Raw genomic sequence first — 17,383 nt, 5'->3', positions numbered from 1 at the left:
GGTCTATGTCCGGGTCGAGTCTGCCCATGCTTCAGGCTCTGAGTCTGCCCACTCTTCACGATCCGAGTCTGCCCATGCTACAGGGTCTAATGCCAAATCATCCACAGGGTCTGGAGAGAATGACCAAGCAGTCTCGTCTGATGAGGCAAATAGCTCAGAGTCCACACCTGCACCACGGAATGATGACCCCTTTCCTGTAGCAGGCGTGCTAAATAGGTGGTGTGTAGAGGGTCAATGGCAAATTTATCGGGATGCTAAGATGGTCAACGACAAACAAAAGATGGCCCGACTAATTACAGAGGAGCGCAGAGTCCTCACGGGGAGCCTGCATACTGTTCAGACATTCACCGGCTGTTCAACCTTCACAAGTGTGACTGAATGGCTCAAGACCCAGGGACGTCCAGCGAGGAGATTGTGCGGGAGTTCTATGCTTCCTATGTTGCCACTCTCCGTGGTTCCATTTCCAAGCGGTCAAAGCCACTAGCGCATGACTCGCTCACTTCCACTTTGGTTCGAGGGTGCCCGGTGGACATATCACCTGCCACGATCAGATGCTTTCTCTATGGTCCTACTACGGGTCACTCTTGGTCTCTCAACACAGCTGAGTTTGACTATAGATGGGACATCGTGCGGAGTGGCGCTTTCCAGAGGAATGCTGAGGAGCGAGATGCTGTTCTACTATGGTTGGCTAGGTACATTGCTGCAGATGGAAAGCGTGCAGAATGGGTAGCCGCTCCACGGTTGGGCATCCGGAAGGCCACACTAAATTTTGTGGCCAAGTTCTTCTGGTTGCTGGTGCGTAATAGAGTGTCGCCAACAAAAGCTGATAATCAAGTATCTTGGGACAGAGCGATAATGGTTGCAACATTGGTAGCAGGAGTGGAGATCGACTTTGCCCGCATGCTGCTGGCAGAAATTCACGAGAGGGCTTTCAGAACCTCCACTACTTACCCCATCCCATGTATAATTTTTCATTTGTGCAGGGACTCTAGAGTGCCGATCTGGCATTGTGACAAGTTAGTCCACCCTACAAGGGCATTAGACATTGGCCTTATTCGAGATGAGGCAAATGTGGCAGCACCTCGCAGAGAGCCCCAGATTGAAGTACCTCCCTTGGGTACCAATCCTGCAAACACAGTGGGGTAGGCACAGGTCGGTGACTCCATGATCCCAGACCACACCGACACTGTCCCGGGCTCCTTATCTCAGGCAGCTAGTATGGTTCCTAGCTCTTCCCGGTCCACACCACAGTTAGGAGCTACTGTCGTCCCGATGGCCAGAGTACAAAAGTTAGAGGCACAGATGGCCACACTGCTGCATCACATCTAGCCGTGGATGCAAAAGTCGATAGCCGAGTCTGAAGCTAGGATGGAGCGCAGGATGGAGGAGACAATGGGCCGGAAGATCCAGGCTGTTAATAAGCGTCTTGATCCCTTTGAGTTGCGAGTCCTCGAGCGATCATCTCCGGCCATAGACCTATCTGCTTTGCAGGCTGACGTAGCCAGCCTCCGGACTGACGTTGATGCCATTCTTGCTGCACCTTCAGTTGAGACTCAGGCTGCTCCTAATGCACTGGCTGATGATACAGTGCTAGATGCTCTATTCAGTGGGACCGTCGAGGAGGGGCCTTCACCGACACATGCCAAAGGCAAGCGGCACTGTTCTCATCGCACAGAGGAAGAGAAAGCTCACAAGAGACAGCTTCGGCAGTAGAAGGAGGCTAGGAAGGCTTCGATTGTAGACAAAGAGTTGCGCCAGCAGAGGGTGCGTGAGAGAGTTGCAGGAGCATCGAGCTCTGCCCCAGTTGCAGAGGTTCAGCCTATTTTGAGGGACGTGGTGAGCACCACTGATGGTGCAGAGAGATTGTTAGAGAGCACTACTGAGGGTGCTATGATTGCTGATGTGGGCACTACTGAGGGTGCCCCCACTATTGTTCCAGCGGGTTCCGGGAAACCGGACCCCCTGCTTGTTGATGATTCGCCGGCGCTTTGAGCTACAGGTTTGCTTCACCCAATCCATTTTCTTTTAATGCTTATGTATGCATTGGGGACAGCTGCATCTATTTTTGTTGGGGGTGGGGTAAATGGATTGTGAGTGATAGGGTGAAATCTGAATAACCCAACTCATGAATCCTCTCTTGGGGTTTTCTTGCCTGTGTTTTTTTCCCCAAGGGACTGTTTAATTTTTGTCGAACCGGCATGTCTTAGGATCGTATGTGTAGAAGCATGATGAAGAAAGAAGCCTGATGGCTTATGATACCCCCCAGATTATAGGACGTATGTTAGAATTAGTAGGCTACGATTAGTTGAATGTGCTGACTCTTAGTATGACATAATCATGAACCAACTTGATAGCATGACTTAAGCTGAAACTTGAACTGGGTAATCTAATAACCTGATGATGGAACTATGTGCCAAGAGTGTGTGAGAATCGTTGAGTGTTCAAACAGTTTTTGTGCAAAGCTAGAACTTGCCTGGTTAGTCCTGCTAAGACAATTCAATCTAGAGGTTAGGAAGTGATCATAGGCCATTGTTCTGAAAAATCCACAAATCGCCTAAAAGAAGGATCCAACCAAATAAATAATGCTCCCTTTGATCCAAATAATTTGATCCTAAAATTAAACCATTTCTTTCTAAACCCTTAACTCACTTTCCCATAATCTACTATGTTGGCCCCGGTCCCTCCTTGGACATGTGCACTTCGACTTAGGCCAAAAGCCTAAGTTGAGGGTGGCTAATGTAAAAAGTAACTTCAATCTTGGCCCTGACCTGACATCGGGTATTGTGTACCTCAACTAATGGAAAATCCATAAGTTGAGGGTGACTATGAAAGAGGGAACTGAAAGAAAATTGGGTATGAAAAGAGGGATGTGAAAAAAATAAAGCTAAAAGAGAGAAAAGAAAGGATGTGACTTGTTGAAAGCTAAAAGGAAAAAAATAAAATAAAAGTAAAAAGAGCTACAAAGTCTGAAGTCACATTCGGGGTTGAAGAAAATTAAGGGAAAGCAGGTAAAATGATAGGATGACAAAAATAGGACAAAAAGAGGTTGAAAGCCGAGTGTAATGTCAAGGAGGGCAGAAAGTCACTAAGCAGTACCCAAATGTACCACACCTGACCCTGAGCCTACGTTACAAGCCAAGAAAGTCCTATACTGATCCTAGAGTCTATTTTGGAAAGTCTAAGCAGTGAAAATAAGGGCAAGCTTATGGCATTGAGCACTAACTGTATTTGAAATTACTTCTGAGCGTGAGTGTTGAATAAATCCTTGTACCATGAATGTCATTCATTCTTGGGAAAAGGGGATTTCGTTTGAAGTAAGGGCATTAGTTACATTGACGGAAAGTTGGTACTTTGGTGATAGTGAGAAGGTGTATATTGTGTGTTAGTTGGTCAATCTGTGTCATGGTGTGATCCACATGAATTGGCTTGTCGAGTCTAAGAGAACGAATGTGCACCCGAACAATGAGGAGGGTAGAGAGCCATGTGATTGCTTGGGGTTGAAAATGCTTGCTTCTATACAAGTGTCGTTTAGAGTTGTAGTGCGTCGCTTGAGGACAAACAACGAATTTAAGTTGAGGGTGTTGATATACTGTGAGTTTACGGTATTTCTAATACATTTCACTTACAAGTTGTGTGTGTCTAGGGCCTTTTTATATTGGTTTTTATGTGTTTTTATCATGTTTTGCAGGAAAGATGTTCAGGCGCGGAAGTATAGAGACAACTGAAAGAAATGTAGAAACAGGGCATTCACGGAGGTGATCTACGGACCATAGGTCCATCCACGGTCCGTAAGTGATGACCGTAGATCACTCATCATTATCAAAGAATCTCAAGCTCACAATACTTGCTTCAAATGCAGCTTCAAGCTCAACAAAAGTGTTCAAATGCCCTCACAAAAAAGATGATTCCATATTCACACACAATGGTTCACAATTTAAAGCTCTGGAATCAAATGCAATGCTCACACTCACAAAGATGAACACAATGCATGATTTTACCCATAAGTTTGCCCTTATTTTCCATCCAACACTTGTTTCTGCTCACTCAAGATCAAAAAGGTCTTTTCAAGGCTTGTAATGGGGCTGAGTGCACGGGTATGGTCATTTAGGCTCAATGGTTGTAATCCTCATGAAATGTGGTGTGAAAAAAACTTTCTTTCCTTTTCTTTATCATTCTCCTTCGTGCTCACAAGTCACCCATTATTCATCTTCCATGGACTGTTGGATACCCCATTTTCTTTTCACTTTCACAACTTTATTCCACAACTTTTTTGTTCTTTTTCTTTTTCATTCTTTTCTTCTTTTTCTCTTTTTTTTTTATATATATTTGGAGGGGTTCCATTCTTTTTCTCAAAACCATAGGTCAAAGGAGACTTTCTTGCACTTCTTGATTTACCTTCTTTTTTCACCACACCCCCAACTTAGGCTTTTGGCCTAAGTTGGCTATTCAAACTAATTCATGAGGATTATAGGTAATGGATAAACAAAGGTCACAATTTCATCAAGTTTCTTCCAAGAAAAGGTGAAGGCTCAAAGAGGGTTCAAGCGAGGATCACACACTCACAAGGTAGGCCACAAAAGAGGTATAATGTCAAATTGTTTCACACTTTTCAAAGTTGCCTAAGATCATATTAAGAGTTTACATCACTTAGTAAACCGGACTAACGAGGCAAATTCTAGGTGTCATCATGCATGGTTCACGGTAAGCTCATCACACAAGGCATTTACACCAATGTCAAACAAGACTCCACACTTTCGCTAGTATGCAATGCTCATCACAAGAGACTCAATTTGTCGTCAAGGGTAGCTTGTGGATTTCGTCGGGGGTGATCTCTAAAAGGTATGTGAGATCACATAGCATTGGGTTAGTTCATCCACACGCCAATCATGATTCAATTCAACAAAATATGTGTGATTTGAAAGTAAATCCTTTGAGTTCTTGATGAAATTTGTTTGAATTCTTGTGGGTTGTTATGTTGAAGTTTCTTGTGATTTGATTCATGTTTCCGGGTGTAATTTCGGTTTGAATCTATCATAAATTGAGGGTATAAATGATCCTAAGTGTTTGGGGAAAGAACCGTTGAAGTTTAGAGGGTTTAGAGTTGAAAAATGGAGAAGAAAAGTCGTCTAACACCTGGGGAAGGGGTGGGGAGTCGCGCCAGCCAGCACACCCCAAAGCAGTCCCTGAATGTGGGGCTCTGGGGAGACGCGCCAGCCAGAGCGCCATAACTTGGTCCGTGAATCTCAAGGGCTGGCGCCCAATGCCTCTCAGAGCGCCAGGGATGCCAGTTCTTCCCATTCTTCCCCCATCCTTTCGTACTTGTTCCTTAGCAATGTACCTATGTTTTCTATTTGATTCCAACACTCTAAGGTACATCTAAACATCATGAAATCATCCATAAACATGAGATCATGAACCTTGAATCCATAATCCAATTCAAGGAAAGTTAAGATCAAAGTCAAGAGAAGTCAAGAGTCAAGTTAAGATAAGTTCTTAAAAGTTTTTCAAAAGTCTTTTTTTTTCCAAATGTTTAACTTTGTGTTAAGACTTAAATTTCAAGTTGACTAAAGAGTAAAGCTTGAAGTTAATTTCTTCAAAAGTATATGGGGTTTATGTATTTCCAAAGGGTTTAAAATGTTTTCACATTTAAACAAGAAAGGAAAACGTTGATTTCTAAAGAGCATTTGAGCTAGTTTTTCAGAAAAGAGTAAATGCTTTCATAATTAAGCAAGAGGGGAAACTTTGATTTCCAAGATAGCGTTTGAGCTAAGTTTTGAGCAATTATATCAAATCACAGAAACAAGTATGTTTTAAACATAAAAAACTAGTATATTTTGGGAGTAGTATTGAGCAACGATATGGGAAAGAGTTCATACAACTATCAGTCCCCATAAACCATGTAGCCATCATGGGTAGAAAAGGGTCATACTTTTTAGATGAATCCTTTTTGAATAGACTAGTGGATCCACTTAGTAATTCAGGTCATATACCTTGGGCATGGTATAGGATGCGCTGGCAGCGTGAGGGAGATCGTTGTATCATCACAATAGCTCTTATGTGATAGTTGTCGGTTAGAAAAACTCCCACAACATTATTTTGTATCTTTATATACATCAGATATATTTGTATTTGTTATATACAAGTAGAGTTCATATTGTATCTTTGCATACATACAGAGTTGTTATTGTATTTCTAAATACACAGAGTTGACATCATGTTTTTAAACAACTTTTCCTTATATTGCACTTGCTTTTACATTGCTTTATATTGAAATGAGTCCTGTTATGTTGAGTTAAGTTGAGCCAAGTAAGTTCTTCAGATTCTTTTTCAAGCCTTTGTTGTGTTTAGTATTCCAACTCACATACTCGTACATTCAATGTACTGATGTCAGTTGGCCTGCATTGTCTTATGATGCAGACACATGTAACTTGGATCGGCATCCAGTGCACCGTTGATCCAGTGAGCAGTTCAGAGTCTATTGGTGAGCCTCCTTGCATTTCGGAGGACTCCTTTTACTGCTTTTACTTTTATTTTCAAATCATTAGGATGTTGTGGTGTTTGTCCCAACGTCCATCTCAGTTGTTTTAGAGGCTTCATAGATAGTTAGACAGTTAGTTATGAGTCTTTTAGCTTTGTATTTCAAATGTTTTGCTATGAGACTTGAGTAGCCATTTTGTCCAGTTGAATGCTCCTTTTGAGACATTCTAAGTTTATTTCACAAGTTCTTTATTTAGACTATTCTTGTGTTTTAAGTCTTCCGTTGAGTAAGTAAGCCATACCAAGGGTTCTTTTGGGCCAGTAATGTTCTTCGAGTGCCAGTCCCGCCCAGGGTGTAGGCTCGGGGCGTGACATCAACATTTCTCTCTCACCCTCTAAGCTCAACTTTTCCCTCTCTGTAAAAGTTCATCTGTCTCACTCTCGTAGCTCTCTCTTCTCACTCTCTTACTCTTGACTCATTCATTGAGATTTAGGTTTTGGCATACAATTATTTTGAGAGAAATACAACTCTTCATCTCGTATCTTTCTGGTAATTTTGATTTTGTCAAGTTTTGGAATGCGGATCTACTCATTTAAGGTATTTATCTTCCTAATTTGTTTGATTTTGCTCTTTATATTCTAGTTTACATCTTCAATTATCTTGCATGTGGGTTTTTGAATCTTTGAGAGCAATTTGTAGTGAAAAAAAGTATAAAACAAGTTATTTTTTGGAATTGCTGGTAGATTTTGGGGAATTTATGGCCAAAAGTGTTTAGACTGTATTTGAACTCTCGGAGAAAGTGAAATTTTATGGCTAAATTGATTTTATGGCTAAAGTGTTTGAGAACATGAACTGACTCATTTGATAACCACCAAATTGACTTTAGTCAAGTAGAAAATTTCGTGTGAAACTGAATGATTAAACAATTATCTCATATGTACAAAAAAAAAACAGTTGATCTCATATTAATTTTGTTATTCTTGCTAGTTGTATTTAACAGACTTCTTATCATATATTCCAGTTTTTGTTTACTTGTTAATTTGATTGGGCTTCTTTTATGGTGCAGGGAGAGTTTTAATACTTATATAACTGACTTGCAAGTCTAAATTTGTTTGAAAATATTAATAAACTCATTTGAAACTGAATAATTGAACAGTTATTCTCATATTTTAGTCACAAAATTTTTGTCATTTGTCATATTTAATCTCATATTTATCATTTGCCTTCTTACTCATGGTCTCAAGGTTTCCTTTACTAGTTTCCGCATGACACCTGCTTATATCAGTACTAACAACCAAAAACATCAAATGGGAATTTCACAGACACTCTACTGACTTGCAAGCAAACACTAAAGGTTGTTTAGAAAGGAGTTGGCAACAACAATCTATGAATCACAGATATACCACAAATGAATTCTAGGAGATTCATGTACTGATATAGCACAAATACAAATTGAGATAGAAGTTAGAATAGAACAACTCAAGTGTACAAAAATAGCTCATAGTCATAGATAGAGGTATTTATGGATTAGTTATCGGCTGGATTGTTATCAATTAGGTTCAATTGTTTAGTTATTAATAATAGATGAAAATAAAATCAAAACACAAGATATGAAATAGAAAATCAAATTAATTAGAAAACAAGCACCTGCCAACTTCACCTATGATAATGTACTTTTTCCTTTCAAGTTGAATTTTCACCAATAGGGGAGAAAATGAAATGAAAACCAGAAGAGACAACAACTGAATCATGCCCGAAATTGATTCAATTAAATCCAACAATATAATTCTTTTTTCCCTTCGATTATTATTTGCACCGCCTTTATTCCACCATACAACTAGTTAGTGATATCGTTTGTTTTGGGTCTAGACCCACAAGGTTTTAAAAACGTCGCCAGATTAGTGTCATGAGGTCTTCTAACTTTTATACCTAATAACTCTCGTGCGTTTTGTCGACGTGGAGTTCTTATACTAAGCTGGGAAGTGACATAAACCACCTCTTATAATCTATATATATACATAAATTCTACATTTCCTTTTCAAACCAAACAACGGTTCGTTCCGCTAGTGATATTTTTCGTTTTGCCCTAGATCCACCCAAATTTAAAACGTGCAGCTAAAATGTAAGATCTGCTTACTTATCATATGTTTTTGTCGATGTGTAGTTCTTATCCTAAGGAGATGTGTCACAAACACCCTCTCTTATGGACTCAACGTCCTCGCTGAGGTTTGCCCCACCATTGTTATTTTCCCCAGTACTTGAGATTTGTCAAGACCTAGCAAAGATGTTTGCCTCACCTTATCGGAATTTCGCTAAACTTAGGTTAACTTTAGCTTGCATCGACATAGTTAACACAAAAGTTACTCTAATACCATCTCTATATAATTGCCTAACCCACTAGTGATAATGTTCTATCTGGGCATAGACTTGCACAACTTTTAAAGGCATCATTAAAGTACACAGACTACTTACTTATATATGCTTAACATCTCTTATGTGTTTTTCTTGTATGCTACTTCTTATCCTAAGTTAGGGTGTAACACATACAACCTCTCTCCTGATTTTTCAAAGAAAATTAAATCATTTTTTACTTTAAAAACCAAGTGTGAGATGAATTCTTTAATACTTTGATCTAATAAGTGATGCAGTAAAAAATAATTTGAACAAGCGATTCAAAATAAAAGAAATACGGGCCTGATAGTTGCTCATACAAACCTGGACTCTATATAAAATAGAACAACTTATCTTCAAAATAGAAGATTTACGCATTTTGGTCTAGACTTACATTGGACAATAAGCCTCCACCGCTAGAGCCCATCCAAATAAAACTCAATAACTAATTCAAACATAAAGACCCTGCATATTGTTTTTTCACCAACTTAAAAACTACAATTGAAATCAAATAAAAGACCTTGCATACTGTTTTTTAACCAACAATAGACTGCATATAAAGTAAATAAGAACTCAAATTGCTATTTTGTTTCCAAGGAAACAAAACTTGAACTTTTTCACATTCATTGAAGGTTCTGATCATGGAGTTTCCTACCCTTATCCTCCTCTTTCTTCTTATTCTCCTTCTTCATCATCATCATCATCATCTTCTTCTTCTTCCTCCTCATCCTCCTCTAGTTTATCATGATATCCTCCATAATGATGCTGCCCGTAGAGCAAATTTAATTGCCTACTAAACTGATAATTCTCACATGTCATTCCCAAATGCAAGCATTTACAATTGACACAGAAAAGTCTCCAACACTCAAGACATGCCCTAATTAGAAATTCCCTTAGATCATCAACCAGTGTACCCATACAATCCATAAAAGGGCAATCAATAACAATTGGCGAAGCCAGAACATCCGTTAGTCGAATGACATCTCTTACTCACATAAGGATATCAACCGGCATTATTGAATCGATATCTAAAATTCCATTGCATTCAAAAGCAGGGTGCTTCATAGAAATCATCTCATGGATATCCTTATTAAATTTTTTGCCTATGCATTCTTCACAATAAAGATGATTGTAATTCATGCCCCACATCATTGTGTTTGGCAGCGGAAACACATTTTTACAAATTTGACAAAAAGTACATGAAGATTCCCCTTTTTTAGAAGTTTTTTTCTTAAGGTTAAGTGAATTAGGAATAACAGAATACTTGATTTCTACAAGGTTTTTACCAACACCATGATTAGAGCTTGATTTCAAGATTACATGAATGAAACTGAGTTGAGTAGAAGAGAATTTGTTGCAGCTCGATATCATTATCTCCGCTATCATAACCATATTTATTTTCGGTGATAGCGACGACAACAGAATTCAGCAAGGTGGGATCAACTTCGATTTCGCCAGAGTCCAAAATTTGTAAATCTCTTGATTCCATTTCAACTTGATTTTACCGTCAATGGGACCCTATATTTCTTTCCCAATATATGCATATATGTCGTATATATACTATTTTTTTCAGGTTCTTGTATTTATATTACTTTTAGGGTTTAGAATTAATTTGGATTATACCAAATTTGTAATAAATTAACGCAATATGCGCAATTTGGTATGATGTGTCGAAAGACGTGTCAGCCAAGTGAAACAGTCAGTAAGACCATGCCACACGTTGAAATTGATACAACGTGTCTAATCAAATTAAACACGTATGAAAACATGCCTTGTCTACAACTGATGTGTTTGAACTATTAAAAAACATAAACTGAAATTTGATTAGTCAAAACAAATCACCCTAATCACAATACTTCTCACTCAATAAAACTAACATGTTCAAACCAATCAAATATCATCATCCAAATTCAGCGTAATCAATAAAAAAAAGGACCTCGTCACATTTGTTTCTTCCCAGCACAAGTGACATGTTTCATCCAATCTAAAATTATCATATCAATCAAAATACGGCTAAAAAAGTTGTCCTGATCATATATGTTCAACCCTAGCAGAGGTGGCATAATCTAGTTAATCAAATATCGTTATGAGAGTTTCAATTTGATTGGTTGAGAAGAGTTTGTCATCTCTTCCATCTTGACACAAGTGACATTCTTGAGTCAATCAATATCATCATGTCGACTTCAATATGGTTAAAAAGAGTTTGTCCTTGTAACAATTCTCCCAACCTACAACTATAATAAGGATTTTCATAATTTAACAAGGCAAAGGATTCTCATGGATGAAATGTTATAAGTTCTCTATGAAGATCAAGAACGAAGGCAAACTAAATATCTAGACATTGAAAATAAATCTAATGAAGTCATATCAAATACCAGGGTGTTCAAAAATCATATTCAATTATTTTTGTCCATCAAATTATTTTTGATGAATCAGGTTCAAATCCAACATAAATTCGAAATTAAAAACAAATATCCTTAAAATTATATTCAAAGAAAAGGATAAGAGGACTATTAGACACTATAACACCAATTATTCTTAAATACAATGCCATAAATATTTCTCATTCTTATTATTTACTTGGCATGAACTTTATTGTCTACCACTCGTTCCTTTTTCGCCAAGTATGAAGACTGTTATGTTCTCATACTTTATGTTAAGTAACTCCGTTGACTTGAGAAAGTAACATTCCCAATAGAAAAAGTAAAGTTAAAACAAAACCACAACTACCATATGCCTTGTTAGAAAAATAGATGAAAATTATATAAAAAAAAAAAGGGAAATAATGAAGTGAATAAAAAAGGAGTTATGCTACAGATTTATAAGTAAAGGGAAGTTAATAATGATCAGTTGAATTATCATTTTAATTCAAGAGAAAAAAAATACAAACTTCTAAGAAGTAAATAAACTTTAAAAGGAATATTAATATTCTGAACTAATTGCAATATGTGAAGCCTTGAAATCGATCATCAAAAGAACAAGGTGCATGCATGAAAAAAAACTTGAGCGACCATATTGGGGTTTTAGTTAAGGTGAAGAACAAATATGTTGAGAGCAGAGCTATGGATAATAAGAAACATGGTAAGAAACATACGAGTAGAAAATTAAAAAAAATAAGAAGAAAATTAAATAAATTATATCCGGAATATAAACAACTTAATATCACAAAGACTGATAATGAAAAATTAGATCAATTAATAAATAATATATCTAAAATAGAATATAAATATATTCAATATTTAAAATACAATTAATAACAAGAATAACGAATATAGACAAAAACTTAATGAAATAATTATAGAAAAACGACAAAAATTAGAACATAGGCAAAATAGACTTAACAATAATATATTCGCAGGAATTTGTCACAAATCTATAGTAGCACAAAGAAAAACTATTTTATATCTAGAAATACAAATAAATAACTTAGAATATAAACTACAACATAATTTATAAATGAATAAAGAAGAATACGCAATAGATGAAAAAACATATGAAAATTATGACTGATTAAAAATAAAGATAATATTTTCTAATCTAGGAAGAAGATATAAGAAAATAGGTGACAATAGAAGTTTAATGTTAGAAAAAGAAACGGTAAAACTAGAAGATAGTTTAACTGCTATGGTAAAAATAACAAAAGAAAATGAAGAAATAGATAGAAGAACGGAAATTGAAAAAATAAAACAACAAGCAAAAAAGGAAGTACAACAATTAGAAGAAGTAAAAAATACTAAAATAATAGAGCTAGAAAAAGAGCTAGCAATATTAAAAGAAATGTATGAAATTAAACAAAAAGAAAAAGAACAAAAAACAAAATTAGCAAATGAGATAATTAAATTTAAAGAAAAATTGCAATTACAAGATGAATTAGGAGAAAAATAAGAAAATAACCAAGATAATCTACCCGAAATAAGAGTTGATGAAATAAACGATGATGATCTAGAACAACATTCGGAAATAAGCGAAACATATACGGAACTTTTAGCAAACATAGATAATACAAAGAATTTAGAAGTAAATACAGAAGACGTAGACATGGACGAAAAACCTAGCACATCAGGGGTAAAAAGCCAAAAAAAATTAATCCAAAATATTATAATGAAAATTATGAACAATATGATAAAGAAAAAACTACATGAGATAAAAGATTAAATAAAAATGGACGCCTAAACCAATAACTGGACAACATGAATTTTTAGATTTAGACTGTGTAGCAGACATAAATAAAACAATCCAATTATGGGTAGGATACATATCAAAACAATTAATAGATAACAAGATAGTAAAAGCAGAGGCACCAGGATACATAGAAAGGACACTTATAGGAACAGTAAAATTATGGCTACAAAATTTAACAAATGAAAGCTTAACAACTTTAAGAAATAATAAAAAATTGATGGTGGAACAGCCACTACAACCATGGAAATATTATATAAATATGAAATAGCTATAAGAAATGAATTTAGTAGTATGACAACAGAAGTAGAAGAACAAAATAAAGAAAAAATTGTAAATCGAAATCTAATGACAAAATTAGCAATATGTAATATGTGTTACATAGATGAATATACATGTGCATTTAGAGAATATATTATAAAGGAACATATAGCATAGAAGAAAGTAAAGAAATAAGAAAATTATATTTTACAAAATTACCAAAACCTTTTAATTCAAAAGTAAAAAAAGTTGGAATGAAGCAGAATTAACAGATACCTTAGGAGCTAGAATAAAATTCCTACAACGATGGTTTATGGAACTATGTGAAAACATAAAGAAGAAATAAAAATGGAAAAAATATTAGTAAAAAACTTGGCATGTTGCAAAAATAAGACAGCACCTCAATTTGGTTGTACGGATAGGTATTATAAAAATAAAAAGAAATATAATAAAATATACAGATCAAAATACAAATATAAAAAACCAAGAAGAAGGTACTATGTAAAAAATTACAAAACCAAAAGACCATATAGACCAAAAAGAAAACTAACGGAATGTACTTGTTATAATTGTGCAAAATTAGGACATATAGATAGAGATTGTAAATTACCTAAAAATCCAAAGAAAAAACAAATATCAGAAATAATAATAGACGATGAAAAATATACACAAATAGAATACGTAGATTATGAATTAGAGAGCAATGATAGTATATATGAATTATCGGAAAATGAAATAGATAATGACATAGAAATAGAAAATGAATTCTATAATATAACAAATGACTGAAGCAGATATACAAATAATAAATAAAGAAAAACATCAAGACGAAGAATATTTAGAACAGAAAATAATATTTGATAATAGTATATTTGAACAAATAAAAGGAAAAGAATTAGACCTAAGCGTAGCAAAAATATTTGAAATACCAACAGTAAGAAACTGGTTTAAACGACAAAAAGAAGAATATTATGTAGTAAGTCAAAGAGAACATATCATAGATTGCAAATACACTAAAGGAAAGGCCAAAATACCAATAATAAATAAACGAATAATAAATAAAGAAATACAAGATATTAAGGCTAAAAATCCAATTAAATATGTACATTTAGGAGGAACAGAAATATTAATAAAAGCATGTTTTAGAGAAGGAATAGATACACCCATAGAAATATACTTAGCGGATGATAGAATTATACAACCCATAGAAAAAAGTATAATAAGTGCAGTAAGAGGTAACCTCATATACCAAAAATTTAAGTTTATAATAACTGCTAACTACTCAGTAGCAATAAATGACAGGAATATAGATAAATCACTAGTATTATACTACCGAATGTCAGGGATAGAACTAGCCCAGGAAGTAAAATATTTACAGCTAGATGTAAAAACTTATATGTTCTAACAACAAAACATAAAATAACAGCAAAAAATAAAATAGATAAAATAAAAATAGAAGATCCTTTTGAAAGAATAGTTACTGTCATAGCTAGAAACGATTATAGTTATAATGAAATTGATATAGAAGAAGATTTAGAAATAGTAAAAGAAAGACTAAGCACATCGAAAAGGATAAACAATGAGATACCCCAAATATCATCAAAAATGAGTACCTCAAGGAGAATAGATAAAACCCACAAAAATCAATAGAAGAAGATATAAAACCACATCATTACTACATAACGTGAATAATGGAACAACGAAAATATTTAATATTAATAGATACAGGGCGAGAAGAAAACTATACTACAAGAGAATTAGTGACAGAAGATGAAATAATAACTACTGAACAATCATGCTCCGAACTACCAAAAGCATTAATGTATACCGAAGAAACTACAGAAAAGGAATTAATCATCGGAGGAGTACCAATAGTAATAAAATTCAAAATATATCAAGGAAATGAAAATATCATTTAGGAATAAAATGGTTGGAACAAGTAAAACCATATAATCTAGAAGACAAACAGTTAACAATAAATTATGAAAATAAAAGAGTAATAATAAAAAGGACTTTGGTATGATAAAATATAAAAATAATGAAAATATATATACTTGCAAAGATAATAATAGAAGGATATTACAACCGATATTATACACCAATGATAGATACGGGAGCTGAAGCTAATATATGTAAATACAATTGTTTACCTGGAGATAAATGGGAAAAATTAAGAGCAACGATAGTAGTAACGGGATTTAATAATGAAGGAAGCATGATCACATATAAGGAAAAAATATAAAAGTACAAATATGGGATAAGATATTAACTATAGAAGAAATATATAACTTTGAATTAACTACAAAAGATATGCTATTAGGAATGCCATTTTTAGAAAAATTATACCCACATATCATAACAAAAACACACTGGTGGTTCACAACACCGTGTAAACAAAAAATAGGAGCAAAAAGAGTAAATAATAAAAAACGAAAAACAACAGAATGGATAAAAGGAAGTGAAAAATTACACAAAAATTAGAAAATATAAAAGAAGAAGACCCTAAAATAGAATTAATTATATTCTCTATAGATAAAGTAAAAATAATCCAAGATAAGTTAGAATTATTATATAGTGAGGATCCTTTACAAGGATGGGAAAAACACAAAAGAAAAGTAAAAATTGAGGTAATTGATAGCAACAGTATACTAACCAAAAACCATTAAAGTATAATTTTAATGATTTAACCGAATTTAAGATACATATAGATGAATTACTAGAAAAAGGATATATACAAGAAAACAATAGTAAGCATACAAGCCCGGCATTTATCGTAAATAAACATAGTGAACAAAAAAGAGGAAAAAGTAGCATGGTTATTGATTATAGAAATTTAAATGCAAAAACTAAAACATATAATTATCCAATACCAAATAAAATACTAAAGATAAGACAAATACAAGGATATAATTATTTTAGCAAATTTGATTGTAAATCAGGATTTTATCACCTAAAACTAGAAGAAGAATCTAAAAAACTAACAGCATTCACTGTACCACAAGGATTTTATGAATGGAATGTATTACCATTTGGATATAAAAACGCACCAGGTAGATATCAACACTTTATGGACAATTACTTTAAACAAATAGAAAATTGTGTAGTATACATCGATGATATATTATTATATTCTAAGACACAAGATGAACATATAAGATTATTAGAAAAATTTATACACATTATAGAATATTCAGGTATAAGTCTAAGTAAAAAGAAAGTTGATATAATGAAAAATCAAATAGAATTCTTAGGAATACAAATTGATAAAAATGGAATAAAAATACAAACACATATAGTACAAAAAATAATTAACTCAAATGAACAACTAGACACAAAAAAGAAATTACAATCATTCTTAGGACTAGTAAATCAAGTAAGAGAATACATACCAAAATTAGCAGAAAATTTAAAACCATTACAACAAAAATTAAAGAAAGATATAGAATATCAGTTTGATAAAAAAGACCAAATACAAATACAAAAGGTAAATTATTATGTAAAAACTTACCTAAACTATACTTTCCAGATGAAAACAAAAAATTTACTTATATACTAGAAACATATGCGAGTGAAAAAAGTTATGGAGGATTATTAAAATACAGGTATGATGACACTACGATAGAACATCAGTGCAGGTATTATTCAGGAACATTTAATAATACAGAAATAAAATGGGAAATAAATAGAAAAGAATTATATTCAGTATATAAGTGTTTATTATCATTTGAACCATCTATTGTATATAACAAATTTATCATAAGAACAGATAATACACAAGTAAAATGGTGGCTAACAAGAAAAATACAAGATTCGGTAACAACAAAAGAAATAAGGAGATTGGTATTAAATATATCAAATTTTACATTTACAATTGAAGTAATAAAAACTGATAAGAATGTTATTGCAGATTACCTATCACGACAAAGCTACTCAGACTGAGACTGAGGAAGAAGATACAATCGAAAAAATACTCAAAGCTATTACTACACTTTGTACAAAAGTGGATAGTATGGACAACGAGATACAAAAGCTAAAGACTAATGAAGATAATCTGAAGTCTGAAGCTAGTCAGCA

General features: G+C 34.2%; 1 pseudogene; it reads right to left on the bottom strand.

Moving 5' to 3' along the window:
- Positions 1–9,526: 9,526 nt before the first annotated feature.
- Positions 9,527–10,367, bottom strand: LOC125811380 (uncharacterized; annotated as a pseudogene).
- Between the last annotated feature and the right edge of the window lie 7,016 nt (positions 10,368–17,383).

The sequence above is a fragment of the Solanum verrucosum genome, unplaced genomic scaffold (assembly GCF_900185275.1).
Source record: "Solanum verrucosum unplaced genomic scaffold, falcon-dt-bn FXZP01000293.1, whole genome shotgun sequence".
NCBI classification, from domain to species: Eukaryota; Viridiplantae; Streptophyta; class Magnoliopsida; order Solanales; family Solanaceae; genus Solanum; species Solanum verrucosum.
This window is presented reverse-complemented; position numbering and strand designations above follow the sequence as displayed.